The sequence below is a fragment of the Hermetia illucens genome, chromosome 3, assembly GCF_905115235.1.
Source record: "Hermetia illucens chromosome 3, iHerIll2.2.curated.20191125, whole genome shotgun sequence".
NCBI lineage: Eukaryota > Metazoa > Arthropoda > Insecta > Diptera > Stratiomyidae > Hermetia > Hermetia illucens.
The window spans coordinates 47,367,004-47,379,059 of NC_051851.1; the positions used below are offsets into that span (position 1 = coordinate 47,367,004).

Consider the following 12,056-nt stretch of genomic DNA (forward strand, 5'->3'; position numbering starts at 1 on the left):
TTCTGAAAAATTCAAAGAAAAAGGTAGAAAATTGCGTTTCTCCTAAAATGTATTTTGTCCAAAGTTTCCAACTTCCTTAGATTCTCGAGTTGTTCAATTCATCAAATTCCTGTTGACATATACATAGATACAAATCAAACTTTTGATAACACATACATTAGGATATGTGTGACGTTAATTTTGTACATCCACATGTACCGACATAAGAGTACAATATGAACTAGATAAGTGGAGATATCTACCCTTAATTTACTATAGTACGCTAATTAGGAATTGGCATTCTTGAACAAGTGAATGAAGTCATTCAATCACTTCTATGTTTGCTTAAAATGTATGCCCAAGGTGTATACATATAAACCTGTATGTGTATTTCGTCTTTCAATTTTCAAGGCTATGTGATATATACAGCGATAAGGACACCTAGGACTTTAATATTCCGTCTCATTCATACGAGTTACTGTGGGATGGAAGTCCTGTGATTACATTGCCAGATGTTTCGTCTTGGCGTCTTTTCGAATTCAGGGTTATAGGAGGAGGGAGGAGGGTCAGGATTGGACATTGAAATGTTTCTTGTTCTCAAGTGATTATGTATGTAGCTTGAAAGGATGTGTAAGCCGCCTGTATTAATTACAACATGGTACAACTATGCTCATTTACTTTAGAATTGGTATATAGGCAACTTAGAGTGTTTGGTCTACATTTGCAAATCAATTGCATTAAAAAAGTATTTTTGTTCCATAAAGTCCTTCTGTAGCTTCACTTTGAATTGCCCATGAAAATACAACTTTATTTTTGAGATTATTAAAGTTGATTAGTAGTATGTAATGGGTACAAATTTTGAAGAGGATAATTGAAGAGTTTTGAATTTGTATTATTATTCAAGTAAATTGAGCAATGCAATTTTTCTTCATTTCTATCAAATCTAAAATGCTTTGGACTAAGAAGTACATGGCACCAAACATATCAAATGAAACGTTCAAGTTTTGTGATTATTATGTTCAGAAAGTAAAATGGATTTTGTTAAAAATCCAAAGTAATCCTCCTGCCTGTCTGGCACCAGGCAGAGTTTGACTTTTCAGAGGCCTAAACAATCCTTCGAAATTCCTTCCGTTAAATATCGCCAAGGTCTCAAATTGTCAATCGAGGATTTTCAAGCACCATTTCCTTGATGTGATGTGTTACTCATCAGTTTACGTCGATGGTAGTTCGAGTGTTTCAGATCATCAGCACTCTCTCTGCCTTCTTTGACGTCTTTGTACTACTTATAAAAAATTGTCTGTGACGATTTATCGAAGGTCTTCTGCAATAGTCAAAACGTTCCTGCGGTTGAAATTTCATGGTAGTTCATTGCTCTACAAAATTGGCTATTGTCAAAATTGTCGAAACCACTCTTCACGTGACTAAAAAGCTAGTGATGGCATTGACATGGAAGTTGGTGCTGGTGTTCCTAATAGTAACCCAAACATAAAAATAACGTTTGTTCGAGTCAGTTAGTCAGTAGTTCAAAATGAAAATTGCCCTTGTTTTTTGAACTACTACAGTATGCCATCCTAAAACGTTACCTGAAAAACGGCAAGAAAGGAAAATGTTTACACGAAAATAAAGTTCACAATACCATATATAAAACTTTGGAAAACTCCGAAACAGATGAGAAGACTCGGTGGGCAACGAAGATTATAAAGCGTCCGGTTTTCGAAATTGGAGGACACGGTCGCTCGACCGAAAAGAATGGAGACGAAGACGTCGGAAGACCAAGGAAGGACATCGTACTGTAGCGCCTTTGAAAAGGAAGAATAGCACCATTGTTCTCTCATAACAAACCAATTGTACACTTGGCTTCCATTTCGGAAGCTGTGCAGTCCATTATTAATATATGTACAATAATACTATTGCCTACATTAGATACTTGTTTTCAACTAATAGCAAGTATCATTTCATGATTGGTTTGGTAATATTGAATAACGAGACATGCATCTTATACACTAAGATAGTGACTCACCTTTGACCTGGGGATTAAGAATCCACCCAAGCCATTCCCTTCTTGTAGTAAAAGCCGACTAAATATATAATAATAATAAGTTGCGACTATCATGCTCGAATACGAATTGATTTTCAGAGTGTGTGTCCAGGCCTCATCCACGGTAACGAGCCACTACCTCCAATTCGAGCGGGAGTTCTTGATAGGCATTGAGATCATTCCTCTTCCTTTTGCGATACTGTGCTATTGTACTTAGGAAAGCCTAACGGAAAGAAGTGTGATTCCAGTGTTGGCTTAATGTTGACAGGAACCGCAAGCCCCCCTGATTACTTGAGTGCCAGTTTCGGACGGGATGCTGACTGAGGTTCCGGTCCAAAATAAGGAACATTTCATTTCACCGGAGAAAGAGGCTTTGCTTGAGCCACTAACTACAGTTCAAGAGAAGCTTCCTAAAGATAGCATTGTAATCGTGATGATTAATATAAATGGGGATTCACAGTTTTGGCGAACGCAACGATAATGGTGAGAGATTTATGAATTTCTGTAACGTCAATCTTGCGATCAGTAGTTTTATGAGTTGTCTTCTGGATGTGCGTTACAAAAGTGATCTTATCTGATGATCGCTTGCTTTGTTTTGCGTGTTGCAGCTGCTGCTTTTCAAGGGGGTGGAGAATTTCGACAACCAAGTTTAACACTGACCATTTACATGATCCGGCAGCTATTGTTTAATGCTTCGAATAATCTGGCTGAGAATATTGGTGGGCATTGGACTGCCATTAAAAATGCCCCCATCCTAAGACCGAACTGCTTTAACATTACTGGCGACTCTCCTGTTATTAATTCACAGTATCAACAAGCCTCAACAAGTTGATGAATTTCAGCGCTTCCCAGGAGTGTAACGAAAATATAGAATGAATTCGTCAAGGTCGTTTACATGTAAATCGAAGAAGATTTTTTTGCAATTTGCCCAGTTGTCAAGGAACGTTCTATTTATCTAGCAGAAAAGGCGTGGTCGTAATGTGTCGTAATAGTTTTCTTTTTGAGATTTTGTGTAAAATAAAACCTTATTAACATCAATTTACTCTCTGTCTGTCTGCCGGTAATATGCACTTTTTTCAGAAGCGGTTATTTCCATTGTGTGGTATGGAATTTGGTGGGAAGGAGCTGTGAACCCCCTCCCCCAGCATGCAGTGGATGGCATCGCCCTCCGTTGAGTTTAAGGGGGAGGAATATATGCGAATATAGTCATGTGGGTTATCAAATCAAAGTTCTCGGTTAGCACTTTCTTGCTTTTTCGAAATTTGATGCAAAAAGTGGGAGTGCGGGGGTTGGAAAGTGGTCATTTATTTCTCGGACTCACTCAGAAGCTACAAAGCCGAATATTCACGAAACTAACACTGTATGATGTCTTAGCTCAAAATACCTTTCGCATAGGTATTTGTTCAAAGAAAGTTAATAATAGTAACTCCCTTGCAGTTCATTCTAGAATAATGAAATGGAGTAGATCGAGGACGATTCCACCAAGTTTGGTGGAAATCGCGCTATTACTGACATATTTGTAATAGGTCAAATTTACCTATTTACCTCAGTCTAAGACTTTGAAGTCAGTACTACGCTGAAATGAATAGCCTGACATAAGATATACCTATATATTACATCCTAGTAGTATCCGGATGAGTCAAATCAGGGTGGTAATCTCCGGCGAGCGCAATGCTGACCACATTGCCTCCTATAGGATACTATAATCCTCTAGTGTATCGTTGCTGCCTTGAATGAAATGCTCTAACACACTCCAAGGCCATGATCCAATTGGATTGTTGCGCCAATGATTATTATTATGTTACGAGTTAGGTACAAATGGAGCAAATATCCACTCAAATAATTTTATATACGGAATACACAAAACCTTTCATACCCGAGGTATCCAGCTTCTAGTTTCCCCGACTTGTTTTTTTGTTATGTGTATCGATCGATTGGGATGTGCACAAGTCCGCCCATAAACATCGGTAACGTTAATTCGTTATCGAGTGTGATATTTTTTTCACTGTTGTCACAATAGAAGGTTTTTCCTGAAGGATAAATGTTATTGAAAACAAAAGTTCCAACGAAGAAAAACTTAAATATTTAAACAAGTCGGGATACCGGAAACTGGCACTTCTGGTATAAAGGTTTTGTGTTCATCCCATAAGAGAAACTCTTTATGCATATGCACCTTTTCCATTTGTATATAGCTAAGATACAAAATATGTACCTTGAGGCCTAGATTTCATATAGATGTATAATGCGAATTTATTCAGATTTTTTGGTTGGATAGGTTCTGAGAGCAGGACCTATTTCCCTTTTTGGGACAGATATTTTGCGCCCTCACTCCCCCATATTTCATCCATTATTAGAAATAAAATCATTTTCATAAAGCACAAGAAATAAAATCATTTTCACAAAACACTAATTTCATTTTATACTCCACATGGCCATACTCTGCGGAAAAAAATTACATTCCCCTTTCGCATATATGGAGAGCCCTCCTTCTAACTGAACACATAATACCGGCACTTGCTATATGTAAAAGTTCAGCCGTTTCGAGCAAATCGGGTGTGATGGACAAACATTGAATCAATGTGTTAATCCTAAACTTTGCCTTTCTGCCTCCCCTAAGGTGTGCCAGTTTGGATACTGCTTTTTTGTTTCCGCGCCATACTCAAAAATTGAAAACTCATCACTGATAGTTTTCTTCATGTTTATAGTTCCCCATATAGACAGAATGTTCAACGGTCGATCAGGCTTCAGTCAACCACGCATACGCAATATACTTTTCTCGTTGCGGGAGGTTAATGGACATAAGGAGCTCACTGACCTTTCAGTAGGAGCGGGGAGCTTATTTAGATTAGATTTGAAGAAACCGTCACTCCTGGTTGAAAAAATGACAAGATTTCGGTTGCTGTTTTGCTAAGTTTAACACATTTTTTAAAGTAACATTGCTCTGTTAGACGATCAATGGCACCATTATACAACCTCGAAGTGACGCCACTGAACTTTTTTCAATCATTTTGTTTCGTTTAGCTCTAGAACAATACAAATATATGCACTGCAAGAAAAGGAGTTCAATCACACAGCATACTAGGAAATGAGGTGTTCTTTCCTTAGAATTTTAAATACCAAAGAAGCATGACCAAAACTTTTATATCCATAGTTGGCTTGATGTATAATAAGGACATTTACGAGCAAATGGGAACATAATCTGCGCGAAATCGATACTAAAATTATGACAAAGAATGAAGAGGTAGAAGTTGACAAAGAACCTGTAATGGAAAAATGTTATTTAGTGCAACCAGTATTATTCAAATTATGACTGTAGCCATCTAATCTGGTTTATTCCAAAATCATAGTCTATTTCCGTATATTTTACTTCACAGTTGGAAAGCATACCTTGAGAGAGCGACTATCAACATTTTCTAATAAAAAATTTAAAAAAAAGCGGCTGCTTTCCATCCATATGGATGTCAGACGAATTTCAGGCACGAGAGGACAATACTATTTTTGTTATAAGTTAGCCCTGCGAAAAATAAAGACGAGAAATCATTTCAACGTTTGGCACCAGGAACTTAGACAGTGCAATGAATTCTGTTTGGTATCATCACATACCTTTGCAGAAGCGGGCCCGCGGAATACCCTGGTCTCGCGTTCCTCCTTATAAGGATTGCGATGCGGTTATCGAAAATACATTATTTCTATTGCCACCACAAGCCGATGAAGGAGAAAGTGCGTATAATTAGGAAAATAATAGTGGAAGAGAATGAGACCTAAAACAAAGCCCGTAACATGTATGAAAGGTCAACGTTGATAATATTGATTGGAAATACGTAGACAAAATGTGACGTCAATTGCTTGAATATATGTAACGGAGGCAAAGCATTTTTAGTATCTCTTTTACACTAGCTAGGCTATATTAAGAAGAAATAACTTTTCGTAGATTCTTGACCTCATTTGGATTGACCCTGGTTACTGAATTGACATCAATCTAAGTGATACCAATCGATATAAATAATGATACCAATACTGATTAATTGGAGTAATCCTATTAATACCAGCATCAATAAATAAATTAGGTGAAACCTTTTTGTATAATCCACAGGAATTGAGCACGAATATTTGTGAGTAGTTTGCCAAGGCCAATACATTGCACATTCTGGCCAGATTTCAATATAAATGTTCACATAAACATTATTCATATAAAATCCAGATTAAGGACAAGACTACAACGGGTAAAATAATAACTATGAATGAAATAAAATTCGCTGAAAGCTGCTCCGCACGCAATTTCTGTTTACAAATTTCGAGAGTATTGAGTGGGCTATGATATCCTTTCTGATATACGCCATCAGGATATTGTGTAACACAGAGTTTCGATGGGAAAAGCTTTTTCGACGTTATAGCAACAAACAAGAAACCAGAACCAGAGAAAGCAGAAATAGCCATGAGTGAATTTCGTTACTAACCATAACACACCTCCACCACCCTAACAAAAAGGAGTAGTGAGTCATTTCTAAGTCAATGAGTTGATGTACTTCAGCATTGACGTGAACAGGAATGGCGCAGCATTTATTGTCCAGCATTTCCTATAAATTTGGGATGTTAAATTTTTGTCGTTCCATTTTGCTAAATCGCTTTCTGAAATCAGCAAAAATTTTGAGGGATTTAAGTAGTAGTTGTATATAAAATCATCTCCTGCTTTTGTTGGATATATTTTAGGCAATGCCGACAAGAAAAGCATATTATATAAATAGTTATATAAATGTAGATGACTAAAGACAATCAAATCCAGTTTGTCATTTTGAAGTCTTTGCTTGTCCTGCTATAAAATTACTTATCGCAGTTGTAAGGCTAAATTGCTTGCTTGCTTGTTTACGAAAACATACTTGGGACTGTTTCATTCGTTGTTATAATTTGGGATATTAATATAAGCCTAGGAAAAATGGCATATTTCTACTGGAAGCAGGTATCGCGTTTTTTTACAAATAAGCCACTTCTAAACTGGTAACTAAATAAAAACAATATTATTAGTCAGGATTTGGTTCCAAAACATCCTATCAAAATCTCAACATTACTGAAATAATATACTAAATGAAACTATAAAAATTATTATTAAGGTTTATTAAGTTATTGTTAGGTTCAGATCCATAGCTACAATAAAAAGATCTAGCAATAAAAAAAAGGTTTTTATAGTGAGAGGTGAGCTTCAGGCTATACTGAAAATAAGGACGTGAGAAAGAAACAGAAATGATAAGCATATTTCTATCAAGGATAACCTTCTCCATCATCCTAATATACGAGATTAAGAAGCAATGGTGGAAGTCGTGGTGCCTTTTATCCTGCTACTTGGGGCATTTATTTTGATGGGAATTTACGTTGATTACTTAAAACAGGTTAGAATTATTTGGACGTCATCATACTTAAATTATGTAGGAGTCATGCAAATTAACATTTAAGCGATTCAGATAGATAGCCGGGAAAATGGGAACGACAGCCAAGTCTATGCAAAGAGAAATAAGTTGAACGCTGCATTTAAGATAGTATATAGCACGTTATCTTTCATTGTTCAAGTTTCAGGGCCAAACGAAGGAGATTGGGTCTCGCCTCAACGGTGGACAAAAATGGTAATAGTATGATTAGGGACATCTGAACAGAGAGCAAGCTTCGTCTATTCATGAAAAAGTCTATAAAAGTTGAATACTTGATGATGTCGTTAGTTTTTTTATAGGCACGTAGCCAAGAACCGCATTTGCATATTTTAATGAATTGTCTATGACTATAAATTTGTTAACACATCCAAAATCGCTGTTCTTCAGTGACCTTTTGCGGAGCGTTTTTTAGATGATTGAATTAAAGGTATAGAATTAAATCCCAAAAATCAATCTAAAATCATTAACAATATTTAATTATATTTTTATTTTATTTATTTTTTGGTTTTGTCGTTTACATTACAGTAAACCATCCTCGGTTCTAATACGTTTTTCCTACCATTCCTTAAATTACGAACGCCTAACCATCTTTCCTCAGTTCGTTGTGTGATCGGATGCCCTTGAGGGACAGCATTTTGGTGCAAAAAATCATTGGAATCGAGGACGGTTATCACCACAGTGTTACCGAACGCTACGACTCATCTTTGCCCTTTTTCAGAGTGCATTACAATTCGATGTATTCAATTCGGTTATATCTACAAATTTCGTTATTTACGGGTGGAGCCCCAGTCTGAGATTTCTACTCTTCAAGTTCTTAGTTTTAACGAAGTTACTAATTAAGTTAAGTCTTGTCTAAAGCTCCTTTATCGATAACTGATCCATTCTCGGAGGCGATAGAGATCATTGTGTTTTGTAGCGCCTCGATACGAGACATTCTCTATCCTTCTCGAATGCTTTATATTACTTTGTTATAAACACTTTCACCATATGCAGTAGTCAATAGTTTCTATGCATCTTTCGGTTTTTCCCCAAATTTCACTAAACAATAAACCCAGCTCTACCTATCTATCGATGGTGGATATGTTAGGCGAATATCTGGACAATTTACACGATTTAGAGGGATAGGAGAAAATGGATACATGGAGATATTTGCCATTGCTAAGCTTCACAATATATTGGTTGGCTCCCCTATCTTTTCCATGGTGCACCCGTTGTCACGGCAGATCCTCTCAGTTGGGCGGAAAGAATTTGAAGAACTTTTTAAGCATCTTTTTGCAGACCTTGTTCCTAAACCTAATAGAGACTTTGTGGTGATTACAGACATCTAAATGCCCCGACGATTTCAGACCGATACCCCTTTTCACTCATCCACAATTTTACGCACTCTGCCGAAAACCGCCGTATTTTCTCAACCTTGGAGGACTTTCTCAAGAGCTTTAGAAGACATTCCGAAAATGCACATGCACATCTTCCCGACACTTCGGCGCTTTTTGGACAGTGCAATGCGGCTTTTATTTCGTTTTTTTTTTGTATAAGAACACACAATATTTCAGGCGGCTATGAACGAGGAAATTATTTCTTGGGGTAGACAGTGCATCGCATGTCAGAAGTGCACGACTATGAACAATGTAGAAAAAGTGGAGAATGTGTTTCCTCGGCGCACCAAGCGTTTTCAAATAATCCCCACAATCTCGATTAATTGACTCTTCGCGAGACTCGAACATTCACAGTTCATGCGGTGGGCTGAAGCGATACCTCTGAAAGACATTTATGCAGAATGTTGTGCCGAAGCCTTCTGTCGAGAATGGGTTCCACGCCTCTGTGTGCAGGTAGTTATAATCACCGAGCAAGGAATGCAATTCAAGCTCTCCCTTTTGTCGAATTTAAGAAAATTCTTTGCCTGTTACCGGATCACCGCTTACCAATCGTAGTCAAATGAAATGGGAAAACTAATTAAGGAGGCTATAATGGCCCAAAACGACGCTTCTTGGTTGCAAGTCCTACCACTCGTTCTACTTACTCTGCGGAAAGAATACGTGGAATTTGAGATTCACACAATTGTGTACTTGACATTAGGTAAGGCCTTAACTTCACCAGATTGTTGCTCTACTCAAGGACGCATTGCGGAAGCCGAAGCCACCATCACCCCCGTGAAACGTGGCCGACCTGCCCAGCAATCTCGACTCCTCACGCAAGTCCTAATTAATACGGACGCCTTTTCCAGGCCATTGAAGGCACCTAACGAGGTCCTTGAGCGAGGTTCATACCATTTTATCCTCGACGTTGCACGATCAAGAGGGTCTCTATAGCCTATCTGACGCATTTCTTCTCGAAAGAAAGCGCAGTCAGGAAGAGAGGGGGGCGATGTATTCATTTTGACTTACAAGAGTTGAGCTAAACGGGCCATGCGGCTGCTTTCCGGCTGAAACCCCCTTTAGTTTGGGGAATGGACGGCTGTAGTGGAACCAGCAATTTACGTGACGAACACACGCGATTGTCAACGTTCTAAAAAGAATCGGAAAATAATTTTTGATAGCTACAAAAGAATCGCTTCCCAAGGTCGATAAATGGAAATCAGAATTCCAAAAATAGCAGTCAAGGGGAAGAACTACGTACTACTTTGTTAACGTTTTTCCTATGTGACCGTTTCCAGAAATTGATTTTTTGTTTTATATAGATTGTGAAAGCAACAAAAACACAGGGGTATACCGAAATTTTATATCCAAATACAAAATATTTACCAAGTTACTACAAATAGAAGAGCACGCGCCATATTGGCGTGCATATAAACGAAAACTAAACAATTCTTCATAATGCAATTTTGTAAATTAAGAATTTTGGTGAAAACTCAAAACTCCAATAATAAAATATAAAAAGACTGAAAAAATTACCCTTTTTAAGGTTTTGTGTAAACACAAAACCTTATTAAAATCGGTTTACCGTCTGTCTGTCTGTCTGTCTGTCTGTCCGTCACACGCATTTTTCTCGGAAACGGTTATAGCGATTGACACCAAATTTGGTACAAAGGTGGGAACTGTGAACGCTCACGCATACAGTGAGTTACATCATTTTACGTTGAATTTAAGGGGGGGTTCCCATACATGCAAAAGGGGGGTGTAAATTTTTTTTTCATCAAATATAGTCATGTGGGGTATCAAATTAAAGGTCTCGGTTAGTACTTTTCGAAGCCGGTCTTAGTTTTGACATTTGTTAGAAAGGTGGGGAGTGCGGAGGGTTGAAAGTGACCATTCCTTTAAGGGGGCCATTCTCAGAAACTACTAAACCGAAAAATCTGAAAAAAATTAGGAGGCTGCCACTATATGGTGCCTGGGCTCCGAAATACCTTCCATACTGATATCTGTACAAATAAAGTTAATAATGGTATATTACCATAATTTTTAGTAATTGGCTGCAAAACCCCCCTTAAGTTCATGTTAGCAACATGAAATTTCGCAATAATATAGGGTATAGCATAGAGCATGATCTCACCAAGTTTGGTCGAAATACCACTATTACTAACAAAGTTATAATACGTCAAAGTTGTCACTTCCTTGTAAATTCAAGACTATGAATGTCAATGTCATCCGAAAGTAGATATTCTCACATAATATATGCATATATTACGTGCTACGTACAAAGAAATACACAAAACCTTTCGTACCTGAAGCATCCAGCTTCCGGTTTCCCGACTTGTTTTTTATTGCCAGAAAAAAAAAATCTGAAAAAAGTTGAAATATCTGACGTCATATAGAAAAACATCCTTAAAAAATAGGTATATATAGTAACATTTAAATAAGGTTACGATATCTCTAGGGTCCTGCGTTGTAATAAAGCAGGTCTATCTTTGTTCACTAATCTAAGCCGTATCAGACCCAATCTCCCATGCATTTCATCAAGTTAGGCACAGCACATCTGTGCGATAATGTCTTCACTACGTTGCAAAAATAAGCACTGAATAACTCTAGCTACAGGCAATCAGTCTATATTACTTTCTTCAGGTTTTAACATCAGGATGGGGGAGGTTTCAAACAAGGGCTCATTTTTAGAAATCAGCTCACTCAGAAGCAGAGAAAAATAATAGTGTTGGTTCTAGATGGCATATATACTTGCTAAGTGCCCATCCGATATCTGCTCAAATAAGAACAATACTACAAAATTTTGTGGATGTCTTACTATTATTACTATTATTAACAGAATTGTAGAAGGCCAAATTTTTCCTTTTCGCAGAAATTTACTGCACTCTAAAACCTATGTAAAATATCTGTGTAGTCTAATATATAGGTATGTATACGAACTGTGCAGAAATGGAACTGTTATTGATGGGACTATGTTCCGATTTCTTTTTTGAACCAATAGGCCAAATTTTTTCAGCTAAAACATTCTGAAATTCATATCCTGCATTAATTTTAAAATGTACATACTGCTATCTGATCCTCACCGCTTTTACAACATGGTGAGGCTGCCGTGTAAGCTTGTAAAAATCATCTATACATATCTACCCCTTCTGAAAAATCATCTACTCATAAAAGTATAGGTTTGGCGAAAATTTTGTAGAATAACCTATTGATAATGGTGCTATTGAAGCTATTTTAAAAATTAGTTAATTATTTTCAATTCCC

The 12,056-nt window shown here is 37.3% G+C and overlaps 1 protein-coding gene across 2 annotated transcripts in view; it reads left to right on the forward strand.

Annotated features, from left to right (window-relative positions):
- LOC119650688 (uridine phosphorylase 1) overlaps nt 1–12,056 on the forward strand; it is a 119,629-nt gene that overhangs the window by 73,640 nt on the left and 33,933 nt on the right. The gene's annotated exons all lie outside the window — the stretch shown is intronic.